This window comes from Capricornis sumatraensis, chromosome 3 (genome assembly GCF_032405125.1).
Source record: "Capricornis sumatraensis isolate serow.1 chromosome 3, serow.2, whole genome shotgun sequence".
Classification (NCBI taxonomy): Eukaryota; Metazoa; Chordata; class Mammalia; order Artiodactyla; family Bovidae; genus Capricornis; species Capricornis sumatraensis.
Genome location: NC_091071.1, coordinates 21732747 through 21742244, shown reverse-complemented (window position 1 = coordinate 21742244; position 9498 = coordinate 21732747). Strand labels below are relative to the sequence as shown.

The 9498-nt window shown below is 46.6% G+C and overlaps 1 pseudogene; it reads right to left on the bottom strand.

Annotated features, from left to right (window-relative positions):
- Positions 1-4835: 4835 nt before the first annotated feature.
- Positions 4836-6802, bottom strand: LOC138076168 (ly-6/neurotoxin-like protein 1 pseudogene; annotated as a pseudogene).
- Between the last annotated feature and the right edge of the window lie 2696 nt (positions 6803-9498).

Here is a 9498-nt window from a genome sequence, read left to right as displayed (position 1 = left end):
GGAGGGTCCGTTTGGTGGCTGTATTTGTTATCTATTGGTGTACAACAAATTATCTCAAAGTGTATCAAGTTAACACAACATTGACCCCACAGCATCTGTGGATCAGGAATAAGTCTCTTATGAGCCTGCAAACAGGCTATAGGCTTGGGCTTTATTATCATCTGAAGGCTAGACTGGTAGGGAATGTGTATCTGCTTCCAAACTCACTTCTGTGGTTGCTGGCTAGCCTCAGTTCCTTGGCATGTGGGCTTTTCCATAGAATGCTGTGTGACATGGCAGCTGGCTTTCCCCAGGGCAAGTGATCCAAGAGAGAGCAAGATGAAGTGCCCAAGATGGAAGCCTCAGTACTTTTATAACTTAAAAAATTTTTTTAAATTAATTTATTTTGTAATTGATGGATAATTGCTTTATAGAATTGTGCTGGTTTCTGCCAAACATCAACAGGAATCAGCCATAGGTATACGCAAATCCCCTCCCTCTTGAATCTCCCTCCCATCTCCCTCCCCATCCCACCCTTCTAGGTTGTTACAGAGCTCCAGTTTGAGTTCTCAGAGTCATACAGCAAATTCCCATTGGCTATCTATTTTTTCATATGGTAATAAGTTTCCTTGTTATTCTCTCTATACATCCCACCCTCTCCTTCTTCCCTCTACACCCTGTCCATAAGTCTGTTCTCTGTGTCTGTGTCTCCACTAAGAGTTAGTCGCTCAGTGGTGCCCGACTCTTTGTGACCCCATGGACTGCAGCCCACCAGGCTCCTCTGCCCATGAGATTTTCCAGGCAAGGATACTGGAGTGGGTCGCCATTTCCTTCAGTCCCCAACCCAGGGATTGAACCCGGGTCTCCCACACTGCAGGCAGATTCTTTACCAACTGAGCTACAAGGGAAGCAGTGTCTCCACTGCTGCCCTGCAAATAATTTCATCAAGTATCATCTTTCTAGATTGCATATATGTGCATTAGTATAAGATATTTGTTTTTCTCTTTCTGACTTACTTCAGTCTGTATAATATGCTCCAGGTTCATCCACCTCATTAGAACTAACTTGAATGCATTCCTTTCTATGGCTGACTAATACTCCCTTGTATATATGTAACACAGCTTCTTTATTCATTAATCTGTTGATGGACATCTAGGTTGCTTCTGTGTTCTCTCTATTGTAAATAATACTGCAATGAAGATTGGGGTACACGTGTCTTTTTCAATTTTGGTATTCTCAGGGTATATGCCTAGTAGAGTCTTTTTATAACTATATCTCAGATGTGTCATGGCATCACTTCTGCATTCGATTTGTAAGAAGTCAATTAGTAAATCCAACCCACACTCAAAGGGAAGGGATAAAAAGAGGGCATGAATAACACTGGGGACTCTCTTAGAGGCTGTATATGCCACCATGACAGTTTTGTGGGGACCAAGGTTAGGTAAGGATGTACCACCAAGGAAGCCAAAAGAAAGAGCTTGAGAATGAGTTTTTCATAAAATTCCTTAGACAGATGTCTACTCTCTTTAATCCCAAAGAATTTCTTAGAACATTCCCAGCAGTAGTCTTATTTGAGATGGATCAAGATTGGCTTTATAGCTTTTCATGGAAAGGAGAATAAACTAACCTGGATTCAGGTGCCCTTTCATTTATTGCATCATTAGACATCTACTGAACATCTACCCTGTGTCAGGCACTATGCCAGAGACACCTAAGACCTCAAGGGGTTCAAAATTCTAATGACAGAGACATGAGGTAAAACAATGATAATACAACAGGACTATGTACAAGGTAGGGCTTCCCTGGAAGCTCAGCTGGTAAAGAATCCACCTGAATGAACGAGACCTGGTTCGATTCCTGGGTCAAGAAGATCCCCTGGAGAAGGAAAAGGCTACCCACTCCAGTATTCTTGCCTGGAGAACCCCCATGGACAGAGGAGCCTGGCAGGCTACAGTTCATGGGGTCACAAAGAGTAGGACATGACTGAGCGACTAAGCACAGCACAGCACATGTACAAGGCATGGTAGTGGCACAGGAATGGAAACATCCAACTCTGCCTGAGAAGTTCGATGAAAGCTTCAGAGGGAATACTGAGGCTGGGTCTTGCAGCATGCATAGGAGTTTGCCAGCAAAGGGGGATGGGTGAAAGCATGAGGGGAGGAGGACAGACAAGGTGGCAATATACAAGGGTCTGCCATGTTCAGGGAAGTGTGAAGTTTATTGTGGTTGAATGGAGGATAAGAGTGGATGGGTGGACAGATGAATCTGGATATTTTCAAGGGCAGTATATATCATGTGGGCTTCCAGGTGGCGCTAGTGGTAAACAACCCGCCTGCCAATGCAGGAGACCTGAGATGCAGGTTTGATTCCTGGGTCAGGAAGATCCCTTGGAGGAGGGCATGGCAACCCATGGAGAATCCCATGGAGAGAGGAGCCTGGGGGGCTACGGTCCACAGGATAGCAAAGAGCTGGACATGACTGAAGCGACTTAACGCTCATGCATATGTCTTGCAAAGGATGTTTTACTCTGTCCTGGGTGGGACAGGGACACTCTGAAGGAGATTACACCCAGAGGTAATGTTGGATTAAGATTGAAAATGCAGCTGTGATTTCCACCACAAGGTGGGTTCTTCTTCAGTAGTGTGTCTGTCCACTAGGGCTCCCATAATAAAACACAGCAGACTAGGTGGCTTAAACAAGAGAAATTTACCTCTCACAGTTCTGGAGACTGGAGGTCCAAGATCAAGTTGTTGACAAGTCTGGTTTCTCCAGAGGCCTGTCTCCTTGGGTTGCAGATGGCTGTCTTGCTATGTCCTCACATGGCCTTTTTTCTGAGATGCCCACCGTGGTGTCTCTCTTTCTCATTCAAAGGACACCAGTCATATTGAATTAGGAACCTTCACTTATGACCCCATCGACCTTAGTTACTCCTTAAATGCCCTAGCTCCAAATATAGTCACATTGGGGGTTAAGATTTCAACATATGAATTCAGAGAGGGGGATACACAATTCAGTCCATAACAAATAGCTATCATTTTATGAACCATGTATTATCTCCTGGGCTCTGTGCTAAGCAACTCCCATGCAATCTTCCATTTCATCCCCATGCCACTGCAACCTTGGATGAGTTACTCAACCTCTCTATGCCTCAGTTTCCTCATCTGCAAAATACTTGCCTTATTGTGTTGTATGAGTATTAAATGAATTAATATATGTAAAACATTCAGAACAGTGTCTGGTGCAGAGTGTTTGTTAAATATATGAATAAACTCTCTCTAAGATATAGATAGTATTCATATCCTCATGTTACAGACAAGAAAATCAAGACCTTGAAGGAATAGAGGTTGGCTGGCAGAACCGCTTGAATTCAGTGCTCTCCTAATCACAGTGCTATCATTTTGGATCTCCAAAATGGGCTTAGGGGGGTCTCAGAGCTTGATAGATTCTGATGTGTTTCTCAAGGGAAGAGAGCCTGGCTAATCTCACATTTGGAGAGCAAGGCTTATCAAAAAGCAACTGCTGGCCAACAGTCCTGTCGACACCAGGACTGGCACCCTGATCTGCCATCATCTGCTGCCTCAAATGGTGAGTAGGGACTTTTTTTTCCCCAGGTGACAAAGTGGGAATGCAGCACTGATTTATACATGGATGCATTTGGAGAAAGCAGAAATTCTAGTGGTGCTTAAGCAGAGGGTGTCTGGTATGGGGGGGACGTGCCACACTAGTGGTCGTTGGGACTTGTATGTCTTGCCTGTCCTTTGTGTTGCAGGCCACAGAGAGATATTGGAGATTTTAAAATAGGATATCCTCATCAGTATTAGGAGAAGGCAATGGCACCCCACCCCAGTACTCTTGCCTGGAAAATCCCATGGACAGAGGAGCCTGGTGGGCTGCAGTCCATGGGGTCGCGAAGAGTCGGATACGACTGAGCGACTTCCCTTACACTTTTCACTTGCATGCATTAGAGAAGGAAATGGCAACCCACTCCAGTGTTCTTGCCTTGAGAATCCCAGGGACGGGGGAGCCTGGTGGGCTGCCATCTATGGGGTCACACAGAGTCGGACACGACTGAAGCGACTTAGCAGCAGCAGCAGCAGCAGCAGCATCAGCATTAAGCCACAAGAATGGAGTTTGGCCAACCTAGGCTAAAAAAAAATCAATTAAAATTGAAACAGAAGTCAAACAATCATATCTTTTAAAGATTTGCCCCAAAGATCTAGGCAAAAAGAAGTAACAGAAAACCCCTCAAAGCATCTTCACTATTTTTCTTTCTCTGCAAGGACCACCTCCAGCTGTAGTCCAGGGAGAAATAATCTGATTGGCTTAGCCTAGGTCACATGACCAACACTAGAAGGGCAGCAACCTCTTTATTGTCAGTCCTGGCCAACAATCTTCAGTGCACCAGGGTAAGTTCCCTAAGTAAAAGTGGATGCTCTTACCTGAAGACAGGAAGTTGTTGGAAACACAAGTGGAGAAATTAGAAGCAGACTTCTACTAACTGAGACAGCAGACCTGAGAACCAAACTGGAAAACAGTGCTTTTGTTAACCTTTCACGGGATAATCTGCAGTCCTGTGTACATTGGAGCTGTGCTTAAAATCTGCCCTATGCCTAATTTTATTTTTATCTATTTATTTTGTGGTCCTACATCAGCCTTTAGAAAAACAACAGGTCATGACCTGGAAGCAGACCCCAGGGTGGCTGGGGGAGGTCAAGAGTCCTTTTGCAGGTAGTCCTGAGTGTGGCTGGGGAGGTCTGGGGAGGGGAGGGGTGGGTGGGGAGTGCAGTGGGAGAGGGTGGGGCCACGCTGCTCTGCGCTTTGCCCTCCAGTGAATCTGCAGCCAGTGCGACAGGGCTTTACAGCAGACTCCCGAGGGTGACCAGGAGTATGAGGACCAGGGCCAGGGGCCAGGGAGCCAAGAGGCCAGAGCCATTATAGAGGTTGTGCTGGCAGCAGGATGTGGTGCGTATGAGCTTGAAGCAGCCATTGTATATGGTCTCAAAGCAGCTGGGCACACAAGGCTTGCTCCCCTTCATCCTGACTGGGGTGTAGTAAGTCTGTGTAGTTGTGCCGTAGGTGACCACGGCCAGGCAGCACATGGGCTTGAAGCAGTTCTCCCCACTGTAGGCGCACACGTGGCAGTCCAGAGCCTGGGCCACAAGTCGGCCCACCAGAGCCACCAGGAACAGGGTGGGTAGAGGAGCCACGGCTGGAGGTGAGAGGGCAGAGTGGGAGCAGGGAAGTGGAGAGCAGCTGGTCCTCGATTCAGCTCAATCCAGGGATGGGGGAGGGCACAGGGGGAGTGGGACAGCACCTCATCCTCCAGGAGTTCCTGGTCACCTGAGGCTCTGCAGCCCCTGTGTTACGCAGTCAGCCCTGTACCCCAGCAGCTGGCTGTGCCTCTCATTCTTACAGCCCAGTTTTACAGGGATGTTCGCAAAGCTGTGGCCCAGGCCTAGTTCTAGGTTGTAATTTTTCAGATAAATATGAGTATTTTTCAACAGTTAAAAAATTCTGACGGTAGGCAACTAGATACATTTCTATCTATTATAGAAACAGAGGGTGTTTTATGAACAAACATACTTATGAATTTTTTCAAGTAGACAATGCTTGAGTAATGTTATTCCTATGGTTCAAAACCTAAAATGATATATAAATGTATACATGTGAAAGTCTCTTTCCACTCCCAGGCGTATAGATAAGTGCTTACTAGTTTTTTATGTATGTACCCTTCTGGTGCTTAAAAAAAAAAAATTCTGTTATAAATACAGATGGATATGTATGGGAAAGACTTGTCCTGGGTTCCTCTCTGAAAGTTGTTGGGGGCCCCTGAGGAGGCCTGAAGAAGCTGAAGTTCTATTTTATGAGCTCAGCCCCAGCTCTGTGAGTCTTCCCCTGACCTGAAGTCTTTTTTGGGGACGTGGGCCCTCAGAGTTCTCAATGTTCCACTTCATTTTCCTGGGCAGGTCCAAAGTTTCCAGGCCTGGGAATGAATGCCCTGTTTCAATGGAATACTCCAGCTTACTGAGACTGGGAAATCCTGGGGTCAGCTGAGTTTTCACATTCATCCCATTCATCCAGGTTCTCTTGGGCAGAGGCCAACCCTGTTGGCCTTTTGTTTTTGTAAATAAAGTTTTATTGGAACACAGCCACACCCATTTGTTACATGTTGCCCGTGGCTGCTTTTGCTTTACAACAGCAGAGCTGAATAACAGAGAAAGGATGGCTTTCAGAGCTACACATATTTTCTACCTGGCTGTTTACGGAAGACTTTTGCCAACCCTCGGAGAAGGCGATGGCACCCCACTCCAGTACTCTTTCCTGGAAAATCCCATGGATGGAGGAGCGTGGTAGGCTGCGGTCCATGGGGTCATGAAGAGTCAGACACGACTGAGCGACTTCCCTTTCACTTTTCACATTCATGCATTGGAGAAGGCAATGGCAACCCACTCCAGTGTTCTTGCCTGGAGAATCCCAGGGACGGGGAAGCCTGGTGGGCTGCAGTCTATGGGGTCACACAGAGTCGGCCATGACTGAAGTGACTTAGCAGTTAGCAGTTTGCTCACCCTGCTGTAGGAAGAGAAAAGCTCATGAAGCACTTTGCTCTGCAGTGCTTTCCAGTGATTAGGGAACCTCATGGGGGCCCCTAGTGAGAAGCCATCATTTCAGAGAAGCAATGGCTCAGTCAGGAACTGTGGGAATTATCCTTGTTCCTCCTTCCCCTCAGCCTATCCCTGTCCCACATTCAATTCAGCATCAGGCCTGTAGATTTCCCCTCCCAAATCTCCTCCATTCTGTCCACTTTCTCCATCTCCATCTTCATCGTTGCTTTGTCTCTTGCCTAGACCACCCTCCTAAGCCTTCCTCTTCTTCCTGTTTTTGCTCCAAAGCTGTTTCCATCTGTTCTTCACAGAGCAGCCAAAGTGATCTTTGTGAAGTAAAGATCAGGTCAGGTCACCCTCCTGCTTAAAATCCTTTAATGGCTTATTGTTGTTCTCAGGATAATGACCCCAAAGGCGTTATGCAGACACTATTTCTCTGCCCAAGTACTCCCCAGCCTCCCTTCTTTTCCAAAACACTCCCTATTCTTCTGGTGTAACTTGACCATCACTTCCTTGGAGAATCTCTCTTGACCTCTCTCACAAGGTAGGGCCTCTCATTTCAGGCTCTTGCAGCCCTGTCCTCATCCCTATGTGGGAACTTGTCTCATTACAGCTGCGGTTTTACATTTATTTATGTGGGGTTTTTTTTTGTGGGGGGCCTTTTCCACGAGAGGAGGAACCCATATCTGACTCTGCTGACCACTGTGTCCCCAATGCCTTGCACAGTGCCTGGCACACCGTAGACCCTCCATAAATGTTTATCAAACAGATAAAGGATGAATCATGTCATCTCAGCCACCTCTGGGTGATGGGAGTGATTCTGAGGTTTTAGGTGCCAGAGTCTCAACTTCATCCCTTGAGAATCATGTTTAACAGTGTGAGTTGGCAGAGCCAACTTAGGCTGATGCTGACTGAATGCCATTTGGAGACAGCAGCTGCTGAATTCCTTCCAGTTAGTGTCTCCAGCCCCAGACAGGGTGTACTCTAGCCTCCAGACTGTGTCCCCGAGATCAGTCATACCAAGAGGGCTGCTCCCAGCTCCTCCATGCCTGGTCCCCCCAGAACCCAACCAGTGAAGATGCTTAATGAGGAAAGAGAGACAGGTGTGTGGGTGCCAGGCCCTGCCACTCCCTTCGCTATCTGTTAAGTATTCCATGGGATCCAGACACAGAATTTTATTTGTTTTTCTGGACCTAAGCTGCCCCCTGACATAGCCAGTGATTGCTTTTTTAAAACCACGAAGGGGAGCTAGGTCCTTTCATCTCCTGATAAGGTGCCAGGTGACAGAGAGATCAGCATCCCAACACATAAATCTGCAACTAATCCTTGGGAATCAATATTTTTCATTAAGAACCTGTGAGAGTTGGGCCATTATGGGGAAAATCTGTTTAGGTTGACACCTTGATGAAGTTATTCAGTTCAGGGGCTTAAGTCATTGAAAGGTAATAAAGAGCACAGAGCAATCTCGGGGCTGGTTAGGGGAGAAAACGATGGGAGTATTGAGCTTCAGTTCAGTGAAAAATGACCTGCTGATTTATTGGGGAATGATGGGGTGCTCGCCTCCTGAGCAGGCCGGGCCAGACACAATCAACATGGCAGCCCCTCACTCTCATTGCTTCTCACCATCTGCAGTCACTGCTATTTATAATCTATCTGGCAGTTTTTTTAAAAAAGTAGTGGGGAAATATTTAGGGCTCTTGGGATATTTCCATTTCCTACCTTCATACCACTCTTTCCCCTTTTGGACTTTCTCCTATAGGTCATGGGAGACAGGGGCATTGAAGTATTGTAAACAGTCACTAGCCTGCTTGACCCACCAGCCAGCTCGTCTGTCTTTGGGTTTTCCATCCCTGGTTTTATGTGCTGGAAGGTCTCCTCATTTGGGCAACTCCTTTGGACCTTGAAGTTGCTCTCCCATGGTTATGCAAACCCTCCCCTTGGCACCACAGTCTCCCCTTTCTGTTCCACTCTCAGCTCTGGACACCATCTCAATTTCTGTTCAGGGGCAGCTCCATGGCCTAGGGCCCATCAGGAACCTCACACCAACTGGACCATCTCTGTGGTGTGGTCCACAGGTGGAGAGGATGGAGACGAGATACAAAGGTTGGGAGACACAGATGTAGAGAAGTTTGCTGGTGAAGTGGTAGAAGCTTTAAGCTCTTCTTATTGCTGGTCACAATTTTCTAGAAGGAAGACATGAGGTTTTAGAAACTGGCCAGGGACACTTAAAAGGATAGCCGGACAGGGTGAGAGGCCTGAATAGCATGCAGTCTCACCAGACCACACCATGGTGTGATTTCCTCCACCTGTGCTCAGCCTGCCTTGCGGAGGGAAGGAGAAGGCATGGTTGTGGGGGGACTTGTTTATACCCAGCCCTGTGTTATTCTGCCACATGTTACAGTTGCTTACTTGTCTATTTAATCTACCTGATTAGTCTGTTGGGGACATTAGAATCCACATCTTATTGATTCTTATATCCCCAGAGCCAGACACAAAGCCTGGTACCTGGGCAGGTGTTTAATGGACCTGAGTGTTTGATGACTATTTTCCTTCCAGCTCTAAACTCTAATGGTTTTTTATTTGTCCAGTGGATCTCAGCCTTCTAAATTCTGGGTACTCAATTCATCCTCCATATCCCCTCCCCTGAGACTCACTTAAAGGATCTAGTCTTTTAAAGCCATTTATTTATTAATAGCCATTAATTTATTTAGCCATTTAAAAATCAGGCATTCAATAAGACAATAAATCACACCTTGAAAGAGTAGGCACACTAAACACACACATACCCAGCATTGACCTCCACACTCAACCAGTCTGTTGGTTTTGGTTAGCCTTATTGTAGTGCTATTGTAGCTAAATGTCCCAGTCTCACTAGGGATTTGTGACCCACAGGAAATCACTTGTGGGTTCCCTTCCC